We start from the raw sequence: 22,951 nt of genomic DNA, 5'->3' as shown, positions 1-22,951 counted from the left end.
ATCTTTAAACAGGATTCTTAAGAAAAGCTCCCGTGCCCCTGCCGAGCTCCCGGCGCTGTGTCGGTGCGCTGTGTCGGTGTGCGCAGCCCTGACCCTGACAGCTGGCGTCTTCCCGGGCCAACGGGCCTCCCGCAGCACTTCCGCACGAGGAAGACACAAGGTCCACCCCGGCTGCGGGGCCAGTGGCCTGGGGTTTGGAACTTTGCACTTGGGCTGTGCCTCTCCTTGCTCAGTTTTGCTTCCCAGTGACATGGAGATTGATGCTTTCAGAAGTGCTAGGCAAAGGTGAAGGTATCAGGAAAGGATGCTCGAGTCTGCGAGAGGAGATGGCTAAACAGTCCTAGTGGCGCCGTCGGGGAGGCCAGTGCTGGGCCAGTGCGTGGGCTGCGACCGGAAGAGGCGGTGGTGGCGTGCCTGGGGTCTTCCACCCGCTCCCCTGAGGTCTCCCAGCAGTGCTCAGGCCTGACTCCCCCGTCTGTCTGCGCACCCCTCGGACCTGCGTTTCCTGCCCCTGCCGTCGGCAGGGCCTTGCTCCACGGTGCTCCGAGACTTCTGCTGCTCTCGTGATCCAGCCTTCAAGATGACAGGGGCCCCCGGAAACCTCAAGAGCTAGCGGGTGGGAGCGCTGTAACTCAGGCAGCTGGGTGCCCACTTCCCACGCTGGAGGTTCCAGGTTCGGTTCCCAGTGCCTCCTAAAGAAAATGAGCAAGACAGCGAGCTGATGCAATGAGACAGTGCAATGAGGAGACACAATGAAGAGACACAATGGGAGACACAACAAACGGAGTGGATGCAGCTCAAGGAATTGGGCACCTCCCTCCCACGTGGGAGGTTCCCGGTTCAGTTTCCAGTGCCTCTTAAAAGAAGACAAGCAGACACAGAGAGCAGACAGCACAAACAGTTGGGGGGGCGGCGGAATAAATAAAATAGATCTTTAAAAAAGTAAGAGGAGCTAGTGGGGTAGGCTCTTCAAGTCCAGATGTCGGGGTTGCTCCTGTTATCACCCGGCGCAAAGCTTCGGCTTCTGGGTATCGTGAGGCTGGCGCGTCAGCACCTGCGTGACTTTATTGTCAGGTGTGCTCACCTGCGATTTAAGCTTCTTGAGGGAGAAGCGTATGAAATATTCCTGGGAATAAGCATAGAGGAAGTAACGGGCGGGTTTTGAAGACTTGGGAATGGTGTGCTCCCCCATCCGGCGAGGGCCCTGGGCCCCGAGCAAGCGTGCAGGCCTGTGGGGGGCTCGCCCGCCTGGGGGCCCATGGGGCCTGGGGGACGGTTTACCCCGAGGGGCCTGCAGGGCGAGGTGGGCGGGTGACAGGATTCCGGGGGAGTGTGCGCAGAGCCTCTGCGGAGGGGCGGCGGATGTTACTAAAGGAACAGGCAGTTGCGCGTGGTGGGCAGGAGGGGAGGCTGGGGCAGCGCGTGCCAGGCCCGCCGGACCCGTCAGGATTTTGATTTTGTCCTGAGAGAGTGAGGAGTGGTTGATGTTTTCTTGAGGAAGGAGTACGGCTAGATGGGCTAGTTTGGAGAAATTGCTTGGCGTAGCCTGGGGACTTGGGGTGGGAGCAGAGTAGACCAGGCGTGGAGAGCCAGCGGGCACAGGGTCGCGGTGGCGAGCAGAGCCCCTGGTGCCCACGCTGAAGGGCCGGCGGGCACTGGGCTGGAGCCCTCCATGGGCCAAGGCCCCCGCAGGCCTGGCGGGGGTGCCCAGCGGGGGTGGCTGGGGGCAGGCCGGAGCCAGCGGGAAGGCCGCCCTGCCTTCAGCCCCGACGGGAAGGCTCTCTGCAGGGACCCGGGTCCCCCGGGCTTCCCCCAGTCGAGGCTCTCACCCTTTCTGCTGCCCTGAGAGAAGGGGATCTGCTCCCCTAAACGCTGGGCCGGAGACCAGAACGGAGTCTGGCTGGAGAGCACTGCAGCGCTCGGCTTTGCGTTTTGTCGTGACTGTGTTTTTGATCTACGATTGTGAGCACGACCAACTGTTGCATTAAAATATATTACTATGTTAATCACTGTGTGCCTTTTGGGTACAGGCACCAAATCTAAGTTAAATTATTTCAGTGATTCCTTTGGCCCCTTACTAGGGCAGAAAGTCTTGTTTCTTTCTAGCTTAAAGAGTTTCTTTTGCACAAAATCGCATTTTTAAGAAAAGTAACTTTTGACTAAGTTACTGTTTTAAAAATGTTATTTAGGTTTTCAATAGGCAAATAACCTTGCACAAAATGGTTTTTATGAATTTCTCAGTTTGGGGACAAAGGTGGTCTAAATTGTGGATTTAAGATTAGTTTGTGTGTGTGTGTGTGTGTATAGTTTTTGCCACGGTGGAGCACATTGTTCCTACGTAATGAATTAATTTTTTTATCCATGAGCACCAGGCTTTGCTCACTTACAAAAAAAGTAAACCATATTAAGGAGTGAGTTTTCTTTCTTACAATAATGTAAACATGAACTGTTTTAATTTTTAAAAGCGTCGTAGTTTTTAAAAATTGTTTTGAGTTGTTGAATTTGATCAATATCCATATGCCAGTGAAATAGCGTGTGGGGCAGTGTAGCCCTGACGATATCGTTGATGGGTAGCATTTGTTTCTGAAAATTAACTATATATTATTAAAAGTTGGTCACCAAGAAAAAAAATAGTGTGTTTGGAGATTTAGACTTTATTTTGGACCACTTCATTTCCAGAAAACATCTGTAGTAATCTGGCTAAGCTGGCATGGAAAGTACCCGAGCCACCGCAGGGTTGCTACACATCCCTTTGGGGAAGAAAGGCGTAGGGAATTGAGGTAGCTGGCAGCAGTGCCGTTCATGATCAGACCCAAAAGGGCAGGATTTATTAGAATACCCAGAAGCCTGCACCCCACACCCTGCAGGTATGTTGGAACCGCGGTCCTGGCTAATGAGAACTAGTCGTGCTTGTGGAATTTTGGTGGCCATTAAACAGCCATTATAAAAATTAAATTATATACTTAAGTTGAGTGATATTAAAAACAAAGGTGATAAGCCCTGGGTGGCCGCCTGCCACACCTGAGCGGTGGAACCCGTGGTGGCACCCTTGGTGGCAGCTGTGGCACGTCCCTGCCAGCTCCGTGGACGCCATGTGCCAGCTTGAAATTGACCATGCTGGAAGTGTTTGCACCATGGAAATTGGCAGATGCTCCAAATCCAAATCAGGGCTTGATTTTTTTATTGTGTTGATTGTCTAGATTTAAGAAAGTGAAGGAGGAAATGTTAATGCAGATTAAGTGGTCCTCTCTCGCCTGTAGCTTTTAGTTGTGAATAGCAAATTGAGGAAATATAACAGTTTTCAAAAACTATTATCCAATTCAGGAAAAAATCCACTCCGTCCTAGACAAGTAAGTGAAATTTCAACATATGTCTTTTGGTTTCACTTACCTATTACTCCTCAGTAGCAAGTAACATTCATAATTGAACTCTACTGGTTAGTCAGTTGGAACCACAGGTTGGATAGGAATGCAAGAATTCAGCAAAACCAATGAAAGGAGGATTGGGGGATGGCGGGATGGGAAGCTCCAGGGATCAGCCTCTCCACCCAAACAATGGCTGAAGCGGCCGAACTGTCGGAATCGACTGTTTTAAACTTGAGGGTCTTGTGGAACACTGCAGTTCCCAGGGCAGAGCTGGAGGAAGAGGCTGCAAATTGTGATAAATATCAGGGAAGTTCACCCTCTGCGGTGGCTACCAGCCCCCATTCCCCAGCCGAGTGGCCTAAATAAATTCAGAATCCTGTGTTACTGTGCTTTCGGTTTGTAACTGCCCCACCCCATATGGCTTAACAGGCAAATGTATAAAATAGCACTATAAATCTGTGTTAATTGGCATGCAGTGTATGAAGACGTGACAACCGCAATGTAAGGGGAGGGATGGAGATTTATAGGCGTAAGAGCTTGGATACCACTGAAACTAGGTTGATTCTAGTCGAACTAGGTTATTAGTTTAAGCTGTTCATTGTGATTACAAAGGCAAGCACTAAGGAAAGAACTAAACCATACAGGGAAAAGGAAAGAAGAATCAAAATGTCACACCTCATAAAAGCACCTGGACAAAAGGAAGGCAGTAATGCAGTAACTAAGGAACAAAAAACATAGGAGACATACAGAACAAATGGCCAAATGGCAGAAGTGTAAAGCCTGCCTTCTCAGTTCTTTCCTTAAATGTCAAAGGACTAAACTTCCCTATCAAATGGGATGAAAAAGCACGATCCATCTGTATGCTGTCTACAGGAGACTCACTTTAGGTACAAAGACGCAGAGTTTGAAAATAAAAGGGTGGAAGAAGATATTCCATGAAACAATAATCAAAAAGTGAGCCAGACAATAACTGCAACTCTGTGATGAAAGTGAGAGCCACTGGGTGTCCACGTTGGATGGATTGTACAGGGCACGACTGTAACACAGGGTGCCGTGTGGTGGAGGAGAGACTGTGGTAACAGCACAAACACGAGAGGGTTCTCTTGGACTGTAACAAATGCACAGTAGTAATACATACTGTTATGCTGTTAATAACGGGGGAATGGAAAAAATACCCAGTGCACACTGTGAGCCATGGGTAGTGGCAGCAGTCTGATAGGTCTTTGGTAACCGTAACACGCTCCACAGCGAGGTACGGTGTTGGTGGAGGGGTGATGTGTGGGGGTTCTGCACACTGTGCGTGCTGTTTTGTAAGCGCACAACCTCCCTAACTGAAAAAAAAAAAGTGGGCCAGAGTGACTGTATTATTGTCAGACAAAATAGAGTTCAGGTCAAAAATTATGAGGCAGAGAAGGGTGTTGCATATTTATAAAAGGTTCAATCCAGCCAGAATCTAAAATGATTATAAACCTGTACACACCTCACAACAGAACCCCAAAATGTAAAAAGGGACTGAGGTTAAAGAAGAAATAGATTATTGTGTAATAATAAATTGGATGTTTCAGTACATAGCTTTAAACAACTCATAGAACTTCTAAACAGATCAGCAAGGAAATGGAGGACTTGAAGAGAGCTCTTACCAGGTTAGCCTAATGGACACATGGAGCACCCCACATGGCGACAGCAGAACACGCACTCTTAACGCTTTCTAGGAGAGACCGTGTGTTAGGCTACAGACCAAATCTTAATACATTTAAAAATATTAACGGGGGAAACGGATGTGGCTCAACCAATTGGGCTCCCGTCTACCGTATAGGAGCTCCCAGGTTTGATGCCCAGGGCCTTCTGGTGAGGGCAGGCTGGTTCCACGCGGTGAGCTGGCCCACATGGAGTGTGGGAATGTGACCCCGCGCAGGAGAGCTGCCCTGCCTGGGAGTGCCGCTTCACACAGGAAAAGTCGCCCCGTGCAAGAGTGCTGGCTGACGTGGAGAGCTGGTGCAGCAAGATGACACAACGAGAGACACAGAGGATAGGAAATAAGAAGACATAGCAGACCAGGGAGCTGAGGTGGCGCAAGAGAGTAATTCCTCTCCCAATCGTGGAAGGTCCCAGGATCGGTTCCTGGAGCCGCCTAATGAGAATACAAGCAGACACAGAAGAACACACAGTGAACGGGCAGAGAACAGACAACGGGGAAAACGGAATGGGGGGAGGGGAGAAATAAATCTTAAGAAAAAAAAAGTATTGAAAGTGATCATTTCTGTTTAAAAAAAATATTAATGGGAAGTGAATGTGGCTCAAGCAGCTGGGTGCCTCCCTCCCACATGGGAGGTCCCACGTTTGGTTCCCAGTGCCTCCTAAAGATGAGCAGGACAGCAAGCTTTTGCAGCGAAAACAATGACACAACAAGTGGGAGCGGAGGGGGCTCAAGCCGTTGGGTGCCTCCCTCCCACATGGGAGGTCCCTGGTGTGGTTCCTGGGGCCTCCTAAAAAGAAGACGCGCACATACCGAACAGACAGTGCAAAACAACAGTGTGTGTGGGAGGAATAAGTAAATAAAAATAAACCTTAAAAAAAAATCATACCAAGTATCTTTTTGGACCACAATGGAGTAAAGTTAAAAATCAATAGCAGAAAAAAACTTGGAAAATTTACAAGTATTTGGAAATTAAACAGCACACTATTCAAACAACCAGTGGATCAAGGAAGAAATTAGGAAATATCTTGATGAATTAAAACAAAACACAGCATACCAAAACTTACGGTAAAGGTAGCATGCAGAGAAAAATACATAGATCTGCCTGCCTACATTAGAAAAGAAGTGAGAAGTGACTACTAAGGGGTGTGTAGTTTTTCTTATAGGAGTAATGAAATTGCCCTAAAATTTTTTGTGGTGATGAATATATACACTGATTATACTAAAAGCCGTTGATTATACACTTTGGGTAGATAGTATGGTATGTAAATATATCTTAATAAAAAACTTTTTAAAAAAGGGAAGGCGATGTGGCTCAGTGGTTGAGCACCAGCTTCCCACACACGAGGTCCTGGGTTCAATCCCTGGGCCCCGCACCTCAAAAAAGAAAAAGGGGAGGAGGGGGAGGAGAGACGACTGTGCTTTAGAATCTTCTGCAAAACCAAAAATAAATGTTAATGAGGGGAGGCAGATTTGGCTCAACTGCTAGGGCGTCTGCCTACACATGGGGGGTCCATGGTTCAAACCCCAGGCCTCCTTGACCCGTGTGGAGCTGGCCCATGCGCAGTGCTGATGCGCGCAAGGAGTGCCGTGCCACGCAGGGGTGGCCCCCGCCACGCAGGGGTGTCCCCTGTGAGGGAAGCCCCACAGGTAAGGAGTGCGCCCTGTAAGGAGAGCCACCCAGCACAAAAATAGTGCAGGCTGCCCAGGAATGGCGCCGCACACACGGAGAGCGGACACAGCAAGATGACACAACAAAAAGAGACACAGATTCCCGGTGCTACTGACAAGAATGCAAGCTGACACAAAAGAACACACAGCGAATGGACACAAGGGGCAGGGGGGAGAAAAAGAAATAAAAAATCTTAAAAAAATAGTTAATGAGATCTTTTATGACCTACTATGGCAAATTAATAGCAAAGCTCCAGTGCCTGGGAAGACCTGCCGAAAGGCACGTCAGCTGCTTTAATATACTAACCACGTTGTAGCTCTGAGCCAGGTCGGAAGAACTGTTGCCCAGTTCAGCAGCGCCAGCATTCCCACTTTGTTAAACCTAGCAACATCTCAAATAGACTTTCCTGTTGTGGTATACTTTAGGAGGAGGTTGACAGCTACTACATCAGTTGGCACATTCTAATCACTTTGCAGTATCATAAGAGATATTTACTTATATATTATTAGTCCTAGAGTATGCAACTCGTAAAACCAGAGGCTGCATCCAGTATTACTGATAAAGAGACATTTTTCATCCTCCAATGTTGTACTTGTATGAAAATGGTGTCCTGTATGCTTTAACATGCCCCATAAACCTTGTATTGGAAAGCATGATAATGTAAATCCCAAAAGCACCACTATTTTAGCTTAATAAAAGAAAGTCTGGGGAGCAGGTATAGCTCATTGGTTGAGCACCTGCTTCCTGTATATGAGGTCCCAGGTTCAATTCCTGGTACTTCCTGAAAGAGAGAAAAAAGGAAGTCCAAAGTGGTCCTATATAGGCTATTCCAGAAAACTTTGTTGCTTTGATACTTGTAGTTTATCGTATTTTTTAAAAGGAATTCAAGGTCATTATTGTATTTTACAAAATAAGTGCTTTTTAATGCAGCTATTAAGTTTTTAATTTTTGAAAAACCTATGTTGACAGTGATCTTGTCTTTAAAATATGATCATCCTTTCAGTAAAATGTCTCAAAGACATTGCCTTTAATATCTGTTGGGAAGGAAATGTCCAGACTTTTAAATTTTCCTATTATATGTTTCCTTTTTTTGTTTATGCAGGGAACAGTGTGTGTGATTGTGTGTACAGTAGAGGTCTACGACAGGAAGTGTATGTTTTCAAAGAGTTTTGGAATGATTTAACAATTTTTGTAAATCATTTTCAGGCTTCTGTGACTGTAGCTTCTCACTGTGAATACCTTCCTGCTCACGCACCGCATATTTGCAATGCCAAATACACAAGTTTAGGGTTTTTTCCTGTTAGTGACTGTTTCCTATGTGTAATGTTTTGGTTGGACGTTAAATGGTGGACCAGTACTGTGGACGTGGATGTGAGAAGTAATTTTAATCATGTGCATTGGTCGTAAGGCCTAAGTGACAATAATTATGACTATTTCATTTAACAATGCCTTGTTGCTTTGTATGCATTAATGTATGGGTGAGAAGACTGTGTGTCTGTCCAACAGGGTGCCACAGTACTTAAATTGACCAGCCTAATGTTACAACTGCTTTGAGGTGGCCAAATATAAACTAAAGGCCTTAATTAAAGTGGTGCAATTTTGTATAACTTAGCATCAGTAGTGCAGTAAATTTGGATTGCCCTGCAAGGGCTTGTATTATCCTTAATTGCCACTTGAAGTTTTGTGTAATGTTTAACAATGCTAGTAAATAAATATAGGATTAACTACTTCTTAAATGTTAAAAAAAAAAAAAAGTGACAAATCAATAACCTAGCCTCACACCTAAAGAAATTTGAACAAGAAGAACAAACTAAATCCAAAAATAATAGGAAGAAGGAAATTGTAATTATTAAAGCAGAGATCAAGGAAATAGAGAACTGAAAAATAAAAGAATCCACAAAACCAAAAGATGGTTTTTTTTAAAAGATTAATAAAATCGACAGATTGTTAGCCAGATTGACATGGAAAAAGAGAGGACACAAATAACTAAAATCAGGAATGAAAGTGGGGATATTACTACAAACATTACAGGAATAAAGATTATGAGAGGGTACTATGAACAATTATATGCCTGCAAATTAGAAAACCTGGATGGAATGGATAAATTCTGTGGAACATATAAATCACCTAATATAATGTAAGAATAAATAGAAAATCTCAACAGACCTGTAGCAAGAAAACACGTAGAATCAGGAATTAAAAACTTGCCAACAAAGAGAAGTCCAGGATCAGTTTCACTACTGAATCCTACCAAATATTTAAAGAAGATTTACAGCAAATCTTCTTTCATACTTTCCCCCAAAATAGAAGAGGAACTACTTCCTAACTGATTCTGTGAGGCCAGCATTACCTGATAGCAAAGCCAGATAAAGACAGCACAGGAACAGAAACAGACCAATATCCCTTATGAATATAGATGCAAAATCTTCAAGTAAATACTGCAAACCAAATCAAATAGTAAAATGACAGGATTATATACCTGACCAAGTGGGTTTTACTCCAAGAATGCCAGGTTGGTTCAATATAAGAGAATCAATGTAATACACTGTATTGATAGAATGAAGGAAAACAAAAACAAACACAATGAATCTCAGTTGTTGCAGAAAAAGCATTTGACAAAATCCAATATCCTATCGTGAAAAAAACTTTCTGGGAAGTGGATTTGGCTCAACTGAAAGAGTGGATTTGGCTCAACTGATAGGGCGTCCACCTACCACATGGGAGGTCCCATGTGTGATGAGCTGGCCCACGCGCAGTGCTGATGCGCACAAGGAGTGCCGCCCATGCAGGGGTGTTCCCTTTGTAGGGGAGCCCCACGCACAAAGAGTGCGCCCCATAAGGAGAGCCACCCAGAGTGAAAAAAGTGCAGCCTGCCTAGGAGTGGTGCTACGTACACGGAGAGGTGACACAACAAGATGACACAACAAAAAGAGACAGATTCTGAGTGCCACTGACAATACAAACGGGCACAGAAGAACACACAGCCAATGGACACAGAGAGCAGACAGCTGGGGGGGATGGGGGAAGGGGAGAGAAAAAAACCTTTAAAAAAAAACAACCGTTGTGACACTGGCATAAAGATAGATGTAATAGACTGTTGCCGCCTTTCTCCACCCCTCCTCCCCTTCCAGCCCCCGCCGTCCTTCCCGCCAGTCCCGCCCATATTGCCAACCCACAATCTGCCCTCTTCCCCAGTAACTGCTTACCTCAGGTCTATCCATCAGCTTCAGCCTGTCCACAGCCGCCCCTTAGCCAACCCTCCCTTCATCACGCCCCTCCCTCTACCCAACCCTATATAGCTAAGTGTACTTCCGTAATAAAGCAGACCCGTTCTTGCGCTCAAGCGGTCTCCGTGGTTTTTCCCCAACCGCGCGTCCCCCACGCCTGGAGAACCGGTGCTCCCTCTTGGGGCACCCCCTGCCAGATTCGGCAGGACCAAGCCCCCCCGACTCTTGGGCCTGAGCGAGGACGAAACCCTCTCGCTCAGCTACAACTGGCGCCCAACGTGGCGGCTCCTCCCCCGGCCCCTCTCTGCTGCTGCTGCTGCTGTGATCGTCCTCCTCTCCAGGTAGGGACCCCTCGCCGTCGTCCCATCCCTATCCCGTCATGGGCGCCTCTTTGTCATTGCGTCAGGCGCCGCAACTCAGGGCCCTCGCTGCCCTGCTCGATGCCAATGGAGTCCGCGTCTCCTTGCGGGAGCTCCAAAAGTACTGGGATCTCTTGCTCCCTTTTAATCCGTGGCTCGCCACCTGCCAACTCTGGAGCCCGGACACATACTCGCGACTCATAGATCGAGTCACCCCCGCCATGGAGCACGAGAAACGCACCTTCCCAGCAGGCCTCTTACCCGTTCTTGTTGCCATTCGCGCCTGTTTCCTTGGCGCTCCGACCGAGGCCGTTTATGAAGCTTCTCCTAAACGGCCTCTAGACTGTGATCCCGATGAGCCCGCCGACACTGACTCTCTGTCTAACCAACTTGCTGCCGCTCTCGAGCGCGAACCTCCCCGCCCGAGCTCCCCGCAGCAGACAGAAACCACCCCTGCCGCTCCCCAAGATGGCGGACTTCCGCCTTCTTCCCCCACTTCTGCCCAAGATGGCGAACATCTGGCTTCTTCTCCGCCGGTGTCCTCCTCCTCCCGCCTCTACCCGCCTCTTCCTGCCCAGTTAGCATCCGGTTCGGGCCCGGAAACTGCATGGTCGCCATCTTCCGCTAAACCGGAAACGCCCCTCACGCCATTTTGTCTGCTGCCGGATGTGGCTGCTCCGCCATCTTGGCTGGCACCCGGAAAGGTCCCACCACCATCTTGTTGTCGCCCGGAAGCCGCTAAGCCGCCATTTTCTCACCCGTGTTCCGCTTATCCCTTGCCGCCGCCGTACGGCAATAGCCCTTCACCTGCCTTGGCTGCTCCATCAGTCCCCGGTGCCACGCCTCCTCAAACCCCTCAGCTGTATCCGCTAAATCTGCAGCCCACGCCGCAGCGACCCCAAACTTGGCTACCCTTTACAGCGGAAGAGGTCAGGACCCTCCGCAAAGCTGTGAAGGAAAACGGAATTGGCAGCCCTTATGCGCAGCAACTACTTGAGGAGTTAGGGACCCAACTCGTTCTCCCATATGACTGGATTGCACTAGCCTGTGCCATCCTGACGCCGGGTCAATTTATTGAATGGCGCGCCCATTATCAAGCGGCTGTTGACCGCAAATCATGGAGAATGCCCAGGCCGGCGTCCTCGGTCCCTCCAATGCATACACGGGCACCAACAATTATGCAAACCCTCGTTCTTATCTCGAAATTGACCCAGGGTTTTGGCACCGGGTTAAGGTCCTCGTCCAGCGGTCATTCTCTCTAGTTTCCACCAAGCAGCCCACCAAGCTCGCGCAGCTGCTTCAGGACTCCAATGAGACCTTCCCAGCATTTGTCGCCCGCGTCCTGGAAGCTTGTCAGCGGAAAATTTCCAGCGAGGATGCCCAATTTGCGTTAGCCAAAGAGTTAGTCATTGACGGGTGCCTTGCGCCGTTCCGGGCCGTAATCCTTCCCATACGCGACAAAGCTCTGCACGAATGGGTCCTTGCTTGCCGTGATGTCGACCCACAAGTCAAAACACTCACCGCTGCCTTTGCCTCTGCCATGGCTGTTTCATCCAGCCCCACTTCCATCTGCTTTCGGTGCGGCCAGCCCGGCCACTTCGTCCGCGAGTGCTCCCAGCCGGGCCCAGCGCCTCGCTCAGACCCGCCGATGCGACGGCCAAGGGGCCCTTCTACGCCGTGTCCGCGTTGTGGGAAAGGTTATCACTGGGCCCGTGACTGCCGTTCCGCCCAAGGTTCCCAGCAGCCTTTAAACTTCCAGCGGGGCAGGCCTCAGCCCCACCCCCAAGAGGCCCCCAGAAAAATTCCCAAGCCATAATGTGGACAATGCCCATCACGCGCCGCCAGAGACCCTCATTAGAGCTCAAGATCAATGGGCAATGGCTCGATGGGCTCCTGGATTCTGGCGCTGAAGTCTCCTGTGTTCCCTTCGAAATCGCCGCATTCAATCACTGGCCCCTCGAAACCGGCCCTCAAGTCATCGGCGCCACAGGAGCCGCTGCCTCCTGGAAAACATCCCAGCCTCTGCATTGGAGCGACCGAGAAGGCCACGAAGGCCAAATTCGTCCAATCGTCCTTTCGTCAGTCCAGACCATCTTATGGGGGAGAGATGTTCTCAGCCAGCTAAAGGCCCGAATCACCACAGAAGCCTTCTCAGCTGCGCTGCCCCCCCCCCTTCTAGGGGCCACTGCTCCCATCTCAAAACCTGACCCTATCCCTCTGGAATGGGACACAGAGGAGCCCATCTGGGTCGAGCAGTGGCCCTTGCCAGCTCACAAATTACAGGCTCTCTCTGCCCTCGTCAAAGAGCAGCTACAAGCAGGGCATATAGAGCCGTCCACTAGTCCCTACAATTCACCGGTCTTTGTCATTAGCAAAAAGAACACCAGCAAATACCGCCTTCTCCACGACCTCCGTGAGATCAACAAATATATTAAGCCTATGGGATCACCTCAACCAGGATGCCCTCATCCCACCGCAGTCCCCCAGCATTTTCATGCGGCAACCATCGACATCAAGGACTGCTTTTTCTCTATTCCTCTTCACCCCCGGGACTGTCCGAGATTCGCGTTCACGGTTCCACGCATCAACAACCAAGGCGCAGCTCAGCGATTTCAATGGCGAGTATTGCCTCAAGGCATGCGCAACAGCCCGACTATGTGCCAACTGTATGTCAACCGTGCTGTTGAGCCGCTGGGCTCCAAGTTCAATCCGGAGCACACATACATTCTCCACTACATGGACGACCTCCTTTTAGCAGCGAGCTCCAGTGCGCTCCTCAATGATCTGCTCTCGGCAATAATAACAAACCTCTCCAGCCTCGGGCTTACTGTGCAGTCTGACAAAATAAACCTCCAGCCTCCTTTCCAATTTTTAGGCTTTCATTTTCATTGGTTTATCCAGCCCACAAGCCCAAAAATCCACCTCTCTCCGAAGATGACATTAACTGAGCTCCAACAGCTCTGCGGGCAAATCAATTGGCTTCGCTCGGCGCTTCCCATCACAACAGCGCAAATGCAGCCTCTCTTCGAGCTTTTGCAGACAAGGGACAGCCCTCCAACGGCGACCACTCGCAGCATCATCATCACTCCAGAGGCTCGAGAAGCCGTCCAACAAGTCAGCGCCGCCCTGCAACAGTGTCGCCTGGAGCGGTTCTCCCCCACCCTTCCAATCTTGGCTTTAGTTCTGCCAACGCCAATCACTCCCACAGGTCTCTTGTGGCAAGATGGCCCTCTCCTTTTTCTGCATACGTCAAAGAGCAAACTCCCGAAAATCTGCCCTTTTATAAGGGCCTGGATCACGTTGGCCACTGACTTAGTACTTCTCTCCATACAAACGTATGGCATCCCGCCACACACTATTGTTTGGCCTTTAGATGCCAAGGAAGTTACCTCCCTCATCATGAACAATGCCCAAATGCAGAGCCTGGTAGAGCTCTTTCGCGGCTCCTTTGACAACCACTATCCTCATCACCGATTGCTGCAGGGAATGTCTCAATTGGCATTTTCCAACCCGTTCCGTCCATTGCCCGCACGGAACCCGATCCCTTCTGCTATCACTGCCTTCACAGATGCCTCAAAAACGGCGTTTGCTGCCATCATATACACTCCTGAGAATCCTGAGCCACGGGAACTGCTGTTCGCAAGTGACTCTTCTGTTCAAGTGGGCGAGCTTCTAGCTGTCGCTGCAGTCCTCAATCTCCACCCAGACCAGCCTCTCAACATCTTTACTGACAGTCTATACACTCTTCAGGTGTGTCGCAGCCTCCCGCTTGCTACTTTCCTACCAGGTGACTCAAACATCGATCAGGCGCTCGCCTTCGTACAGTGACTGCTTGAGGCGAGGCAGCAGCCCTGGTTCATTGCTCATATCAGAAGCCATTCTGGCCTACCAGGACCGCTGGCTCAAGGGAATGACCTCGCTGATGCTTCTGTGTCAAGCCGCCAGGTAAACCCGGTCCTCCTATATGAAAACCCTGCCGACGGGCCGCGGCTTGGAGACTTTGTTAATCAAGCCAAGCTCCTGCATTCCCAATTCCACTTCTCCGCGCGGTCCATCCGGAAGCTCTTCCCAGACCTTCCCATTGAAACTTGCAAACACCTTGTGCGCGCGTGCCGGACTTGCGCGCCATTGTTGCCACTTGGGCCTTTGCAGCCTCAGGATGTTAACCCCCGCGGCCTCCGCCCCAACTCAAGGTGGCAATTAGATGTCACTCATGTCAGCGCCTTTGGCCGCCTCAAATATCTTCATGTGGCAATTGACACCTTTTCACATCTGTGCTATGCAGTCCCTCTTACGGGGGAAAGTGCTAAACACTGCATCCAGGCGCTTCGCCAAGCTATTTTGTTCATGGGAATTCCATGGGATCTCAAAACAGACAACGGACCAGCGTATTGCAGTGCCGCCTTCGCCAACTTTGTGCAGATGTATCACATCACGCATCATTTTGGCATTCCATACAATCCACAGGGGCAAGGAATCGTCGAGCGCACTCACCAACAGCTCAAGCTACTTATTCAAAAAGAAAGGGCCTCTTCTCCCCACAAGGCCCCAGCCGACGTCGTGACTGCCTGCCTCATTCATCACAATCTCCTAACCTTCGATGACCATGGACTCTCCCCCACCCATAAGCACTGGGGACCCATGTGGCAGCCCTCGCAAGTTCCCCTTGTCCATTGGAAAGACCCTGCCACAAATCGTTGGCAAGATCCAGCTCCCCTCCTAGCACAGGGGAGGGGCTTTGCTTGTGTCTTTCCAGAGTCTGAGCCGCAGCCGCTCTGGATTCCTGGGCGCTGCATCCGGCCTGCCACTGACCCACTAGTTCCACCGAACGATCAGCACCCTATGCCTTCGGTGAGAGATAACATTGACAGTGGATACGGCCCAGAGGTCGCCCCGTTCACCCGGATCCAGCACCAGCCATCATCAAGATGCCGCACCGTCAGATGATGCCTCTACACAGCCTCGCAGCCGTTCTCTTCGTCCTGGCTTCCCTCGCTCTCCCAGCCGCTGCCAACCCGAGTCACCAGCCCTTCAATTGGACCCTCTCCCTCTGGCAACAAAAAAGGCTCCTCGCCTCGAACGTAACCGCCTCCGCCCCCTCTTTCACTACTGATGTCGCCAACCTCACTGGACGCACGAACCTTCCGTCTTATGAGTGGGGGGGACACAACCCCGCTGCCACAGGTTTCTACATGTGCCCATCCTCCGCCAGAGGATGCCATGACCCAACGCACTATTACTGTCCTTCCTGGGGGTGCGAAACCATCGCCCACGGATGGTCCAGTGCCCCTAACAAAGACCCATACCTCACTCTCCAGCGTAATGCTACTCGATGGAACACCATCACACTCACAGTCAGAGACCCCAACTCCGACCTCTGGTTACGAGGCCGCATGTGGGGAGCCCGCCTGTATGCAGTAGGCTACGATTACGGCGCCATTATCACTATAAAAAAGGAGCCAATTCCCACACGTTCCACCCCAGTGGGCCCAAATCAGATTTTCAATCCTCCAAAGGCACAGCCCCCTTCTCTGCCCTGCTCCACCTCGCCCGCTCCTTCGCCCGGCACCCCCCTCGCCACTGCCTCCCTCAGCTCCCACAATCCCAGCCTCGCTTACCCCCTACTCTGTACCCCAGCCCCCTCCCGTCGCCACCCTTTTAGGTCTCGCTGGAGCAGGCACGGGGATCGCCGCCCTTGCCCTCCGGCAGGCGGTCGATCAAGATATTACCTATCTCTCTCCTCCCGTACCTGCTCCCATTCCTAGGCCCCCTTATCATTATCCTCTTAGCCCTCACTGTGGGCCCCTGGGCCATCAGAAGGATAGTCCACCTTGCCAAAGATCAAGCCAATGCAGTGTTCAGCTCCTTTGTACAAGTCCACTACCAACGCCTCGCCACTGCTGAGTCCCCCCCCAGCCGTCCACCTCGCCCCTTCCGCCCGCACCACCTACTCCAGACCGCACGCCTATAGCTTCTTGTCTTCCTCCCCTCACTTCTCCCCAACTGTTCTCCCCCTCGGGCGGGGGGTCCGGGGACATCACAAGCCCGTTTCGCTGGCAAGGCTCGGCGCGCGCCAGGCGCCGGCGTGCGCCGACCCTAATGGCGGGCACATGCGTCCTGGCCAGATGCTATGTCGTCCGCTCACCGCCAGTCGGTCCTTGTGGTCTCCCCCCACCCCTCGTCCTATTCCAGTACCCGTCCTTATAACCTCCTTTTCCTCCTCCTCCTCATAATCCTTGTCTTTTGTTGCTGCGCACACCGAGTTATTCACACCCACAGTGCGCACCAAAACTTGTTGCCTCTATTTCCTTTTAAAAACAAAAGGAGCAATTATTGCCGCCTTTCTCCACCCCTCCTCCCCTTCCAGCCCCCGCCGTCCTTCCCGCCAGTCCCGCCCATATTGCCAACCCACAATCTGCCCTCTTCCCCAGTAACTGCTTAACCTCAGGTCTATCCATCAGCTTCAGCCTGTCCACAGCCGCCCCTTAGCCAACCCTCCCTTCATCACGCCCCTCCCTCTACCCAACCCTATATAGCTAAGTGTACTTCCGTAATAAAGCAGACCCGTTCTTGCGCTCAAGCGGTCTCCATGGTTTTTCCCCAACCGCGCGTCCCCCACGCCTGGAGAACCGGTGCTCCCTCTTGGGGCACCCCCCGCCGGTGGTTCGGCAGGAGCAAGCCCCCCCGACTCTTGGGCCTGAGCGAGGACGAAACCCTCTCGCTCAGCTACAATAGACCAATGGATTAGAATTGAGAGCTCAGAGTTAAATTCACCCATCTATGGCCAGTTGATTTTTGACAAGGATGCCAAGGCAATTCAATGGATAAGAATAGTCTGGGAAGCAGATGTGACTCAAGCGATTGGGCTCCCATCTACCATATGGGAGGTCCAGGCTTTGATTCTCAGGGCCTCCTGGTGAAGGCAAGCTGGCACGCATAGTGAGCTGGACTAAGTGGAGACCTGACTCATATGGCGAGCTGGCCTGCGCAGGAGTGCTGGCCCGAGCAGGGAGCTGGTGCAGCAAGATGATGCACCAAAAAGTAAGATTCCTGGTGCTGCTGACAAGAATCCAAGTGGACATAGAAGAACACACAGCAAAGGGACACAGAGAACAGACAACTGGGGGGGGGGGCAGCGAGGAAGGGGAGAGAAATAAAAAGAAACAAAGTGGATCGAAGAGCTAAATATAAGAGCTAAAACTCAGAACTTTTAAAAGAAAACATAGGGAAATATCTTCAGGACTTTATAGTAGGCAATGGGTTTTTAGATTTTCCACCAAAAGCACAAGCAACAAAAGAAAACATTAAATGGACCTTACAAAAATTAAAGACCTTTGTCAAGGACATTATCATGAACGTGGAAAGACGGAAGGGGAGCATGTCTCTGGAAGCTGGCTCCCTGCTGCGGAGGCGCTTGCCTCCCAGGAGCGCGCGTCCCCAGCAGCAGACCCCTCCAGCGTCTTCGTCTTCATTATTGTCCCATGGGGGGGGCTGAGTTTGATGGGACATTCCCCTTTGTGATGGTGATAATTGTCACCATTTGTTTAACTCATTTACCACAGTTTATTCTTCCCAGTAATTGAACATTTTCCAGCAGTTTTTTCCACTAAAGATCTGTGATTTCTTTTACCAAATTTGTCCAGATTCTTTAGTAATTCGAATGTGTTTTTGTTAAGATGCTTTTCAGGAACCTTTTTGAAATTCGGAAAAAGTCAGATATTTTTTCAACTTTTCTTGTACACTTATTATTCTAGACTCAATAATTTTCTTAGGCGGCGTACTTGGCCCAGTGGTTAGGGCGTCCGTCTACCGCATGGGAGGTCCGTCTACCGCATGGGAGGTCCGCGGTTCAAACCCCGGGCCTCTTTGACCCATGTGGTGCTGGCCCATGTGCAGTGCTGATGTGCCCAAGGAGTGCCCTGCTACACAGGGGAGTCCCAGCGTAGGGGAGCCCCATGCGCAAGGAGTGCGCCCCATAAGGAGAGCCGCCCAGTGCGAAAGAAAGTGCAGCCTGCCCAGGAATGGTGCTGCCCACACGGAGAGCTGACGCAACAAGATGACGCAACAAAGAGAGACACAGATTCCCGTGCCGCTGACAACAACAGAAGCGGACAAAGAAGAGGCAGCAAATAGACACAGAACAGACAACCGGGGTGGGGGGGAAGGGGAGAGAAATAAATAAATAAATAAATAAATCTTTAAAAAAAAATTAGTTTTCTTCGTGATAAGCATTCTAGTGCTAATGAGCTGACAGATTTGAAGGAAGAGTTGTGATACAACCACATCTCCTGTGGTCAGATGTGGGGAAAGACCTTCTGCCGGAGCATCGGTGCTCATTACAGCGTAGCTGATCTGCTGCCCATAGAAGGCTTGCGGAGCTCACTTGTCCGCCTGGAATTCTCTGGCTTCTGAAATAAATCGTCATGCTGAGTACGACCTTTGTCGTGTTTCAAATTCCACCTATTTTCAGAATGCTTGGGAATGAGGAAGATTTAGGAAGGTCAGCGCATCCAAGAGTCATTCGAGTGCTCTGGAAGGCAGAATTGGGTGCAGATGGCTGGTTCTGCACTCGTAGTCTCCTTCCGTGCCAGGGTCTCGCCGCTTGGTGCGTGCTGGTGGCGATGCGCCTCGTCGCAGCCATTGAAGCAGAAACGCTTCCGCGTGAAAGCGGGTACTCTTCTCCTGGTGGGTCTTTAAAGCCACTTCCTGAGACACGGGTTTCAGAGGGAGAAAGAGTTTTATTGGTTGCACAAACAGTGGAGCACAGTGGCCTTCTGGCCCCAAACTGCCTCTCTGATCTGCAGAAATTCTAATATTTTATAACATCAGGGTGCTAATGATTCATTGGGGTGGAGCTGGACACAGGTTCCTTTATGTTAATAAACATTAAGGGGCTGAACAGGACAGACGGGTGGGGTGGCAAACCAGGGCCAGTCACAAGGATTTGGGACAGGTCTGCAGAACCAAGGTCAGTTGCAGGGTCTTCCCATGTGGATGTTAAACGAGGTGGGCGGGGGTCGCCATCTGAATATGGAGTGTGAGCTCCATCTAGAACTACCATCCCAGGGTAAGCGGCAGGAGGGTGAGTGAGCAGATGCTGGAGAGAGCGCCAGCCAGAGTCACGGTCAGCAGGCGGGACCACTCCGGCGGCCGCAGTAATTTCAGGTGTTCATCTTGCTGTTTTATACTGTAAAGACTTGTATATCATGATTCAGTAATCATGACTATTTGTTAGTTTTTAGCCCTCCGTTATGAAACTCACAAGCTGTGTTCCTTAACTAGGAGCCGACTTGGCTTGGAGTTCCTTCTTGGTCCCTCCTGGGCTCTTCAGCATAATCGTCGCGGGTTGGTCCAGGCACCTAAATGATGGTCGCACCCAAATTGGGAGCAGGGAGCTTAGGATTGTGTATCAAGCTGACCAAATTAAAACTCTTCTTTGAGCGCTACCTGCTTCTCACCCTGGCTGCTGTGTCCATGCTGCCTCCCACTCCTCTTCCCTGAATAGTTAGGTGGGTCACCTGGTTAGCTTGATCAGACTTGTTAACTAATTAGCTGCTGTTTCTACTTCTTATTAAAGTTATCAGTAAGCAGGCAAGCAGACTGAGAAGCTGGTTTATCTTCTATTTTGCTAACGCTGCATCTCTGTGATTGGTTCCTTGGAAATTGCAGCTCCTAATGACGACAGTGGGGTACTGAACTATAGCAAAGTGCCTTCAAAAGGCTAAAGAATTTTTTCCTAAACAACAGAAATGTGTGGCTTCCTGGTCTGGAGGCCAGAAGTCCAGAGCAGGTGTGGGCAGGCTGCGTCCCTGTCACCTGCAGGGAGACCTGTTCCCTGCCTCCTGGCTCCGGCAGCCGTCCCTGTGCTCTCCGTCTGTCTGGTCCAATCTTCCCCTTCTAAGGACACCAGTCACACTGGATGAGGGCCCACCTGCTTCATATTTCATGTGGCCTCATTTTAAAATATTGTGACTTATACCCAGCAAAAAGCAGTTTAGCCACTCGAAGCGAAGTCTGATTAAGTGCGCAGTGTTGTGCCACTCCCCCGTGGTTTCCAGAAGGCTTTCGTCATCCCGTATAGACACATGCAGCCATTAGCAGTAGCTCCCCATCCCTCCTCCACCCCTGGCTACCACTCCTCAGCTTGTGCTTCCGTGAATTTGCTCATTCTAGGGATTTCACATACTAACAGGACATTTTCTACTGTGTTCAGTGTAGCATTTTTTTGGTCTCTGTAAGAGTTGCCATTCTTTCAGTTGGCTTTATTGAGGCATACTTGAGGTAGAGTGAATACACCCATTTTAAATGTATCGTTTGATGAGTTTTGAAAATCGCATAAATCTGTGCCGTTATCACCCTAATAAGACATAGAACATCACTCCAGAAAGTTCCTTCATGCTTTTTCCTAGTAAATTCTCTCTATTTCCCACCCCAATCACTCATCTGATTACAAGAATTTCATACAAGGGAAGCGTATGTGGCTCAGGCGACTGAACTCCCTCCTGCCACCACACGGGAGGTCCAGGTTTGGTTCCCAGTGCCTCCTGGAGAAGACAAGCAAGATGGCGAGCTGGTGCGACAGGCTGGCAGAGCAAGCCAACGCAACAAGGTGATGCAACCAAGAGACATAGCAAGGAAACATGAGAGAGACAACAAAGTAGGGAGCGAGGTGACTCAAGCAATTAGGCACCTCCCTCCCACACGGGAAGCTCCAGGTTTGGTTCCTGGTGCCTCCTAGAAAGAGAAGACCAGCACACAGCAGACAGACACAGCAAGTGCACAAAACAAGGGGGAGGGGAGAAATAAAATCTTAAAAAAAAATTCATAGAAAATGTCTGTTCTTTATCCTGTTGCTGAGTTCCAGTTGTTTGTAGAGATGGGCTGGTGGGAGGGCCCAGTTACCCCCTGGTTGGGAAGGAATTCACGTTGGTTAGCTCTTGTCTTTTTTCAAGTTAGGTATATAGATATAAGAGATTGCCATTTTTCCGCATGATTTTAGTTACATTGGTGTCTTAACAAATGGAAAGCGCTTTTTTTGTTGTTGTTTTTTTTTAAAAGAGGTACCAGGTTTCAAACCCAGGGCCTCGTGTATGGGAAGCAGGTGCTCAACTACTTGAGCTACATCTGCTCCCTGATATTTATTTATTCATTTAATTTATTTATTTAATTTTATTTATTCCTCTCCCCTTCCCCTCCACCCCCCGGTTGTCTGTTCTCGTGTCTATTTGCTGTGTGTTCTTCTTTGTCCGCTTCTGTTGCTGTCAGCAGCACGGGAATCTGTGTGTTTTGTTGCGTCATCTTGTTGTGTCAGTTCTCTGTGTGTGCGGGGCCATTCCTGGGCATGCTGAACTTTCTTTTGCGCTGGGCGGCTCTCCTTGTGGGGTGCACTCCTTGCACGTGGGGCTCCCCTACGCGGGGGACACCCCCGTGCGGCACGGCACTCCTTGCGTGCATCAGCACTGCGCATGAGACAGCTCCACACGGGTCAAGGAGGCCCAGGGTTTGAACCGCGGACCTCTCATGTGGTAGACAGACACCCTAACCACTGGGCCAAGTCCACTTCCCTGATTTTTTATTTTTAATGTTGGGTTTGTTAAAGTGTAACTTATGTACAGTAAATTCACTTTTTTTTAAGATTTATTATTTCTCCCCCCTCCCTCCATTGTCAGTTTTCTGTGTCCATTTGCTGTGTGTTCTATATCTTCTTGTATTTTCATTAGGTGGCTCTGGGAACTGATCCTGGACCTTCCAGAGTGGGAGAGAAGCAATCATTCCTTGTACCACCTCAGCTCCCTGGTCTGCTGCATCTCTTATTATGTCTCTTTCTGTGTGTCTTTCTGTGTCTGTTTTTGTCACTTTGTCTTGCTGTACCAGCTCTCTGTGTAGGCCAGCACTCCTGCGTGGGCAGCACTCCATGCAGATCAGCATTTCCTGTGGGCCAGCTCATCACACGGGCCAGCTCATCACACGGGCCAGCTCACCTTCACCAGGAGGCCCTGGCTGTTGAACCCTGGACCTCCTATATGGTAGATTGGAGCCCAATTGCTAGAGCCACATCCACTTCCCTAAAATTCACTCTTGACAACATAAACCACCACCAAATTCAGGGTGTAAAAGATTTCCATCACCCTCAAAACCCCTTTTTAGCCAGCCCCTCCCTCTGTCCCAGCATCTATCTTTTCCAGAATGTCATATAACAGAAGCATGCAGAATGCTACCTTTTGAGTTCAGCGTCTTCAGCTAGCACAGTGCATTTGGTGTCCGTCCGTGTTCATGTCCTTCTCTTGTTGAGTACTGTGCCACTGTACGGGTGGCTGTGCTGGAAGTTAACTATATGACTAGCTTGACAACAGACTGCCAACTATTTTTCCAAAGTGGCTGTAACTTTTTGAATTCCCACCTGCAGTGCTTAAGAGTTCAGTTATTTGACATCCTTGACAGCACCTGTGATTGGCAGGTTGCTTTTGTTCTGATTGTTACCCGGTCTAGTAGATGTGTGCCGCCTACTGTGGCTTCAGTCGGCAGTTCCCTAATAGCTAGTGATGTTGCGTGTGTCTTGATGTGTTTGTTTGCCATCTCTGTATCTTTATATTTTTATATTTTGAGGTACCCAGGTCTGGAGATTGAACCCA

At 50.0% G+C, this 22,951-nt stretch overlaps 1 protein-coding gene across 4 annotated transcripts in view; it reads left to right on the top strand.

Moving 5' to 3' along the window:
- Nucleotides 1-22,951, top strand: part of COA8 (cytochrome c oxidase assembly factor 8) — a 49,340-nt gene that overhangs the window by 11,512 nt on the left and 14,877 nt on the right. The window lies entirely within an intron of this gene.

Source organism: Dasypus novemcinctus, chromosome 3 (assembly GCF_030445035.2).
Source record: "Dasypus novemcinctus isolate mDasNov1 chromosome 3, mDasNov1.1.hap2, whole genome shotgun sequence".
Lineage (NCBI taxonomy): Eukaryota > Metazoa > Chordata > Mammalia > Cingulata > Dasypodidae > Dasypus > Dasypus novemcinctus.
Note: the sequence above shows the minus strand (reverse complement) of the source record. Positions and strands in the feature narration are given on the sequence as shown.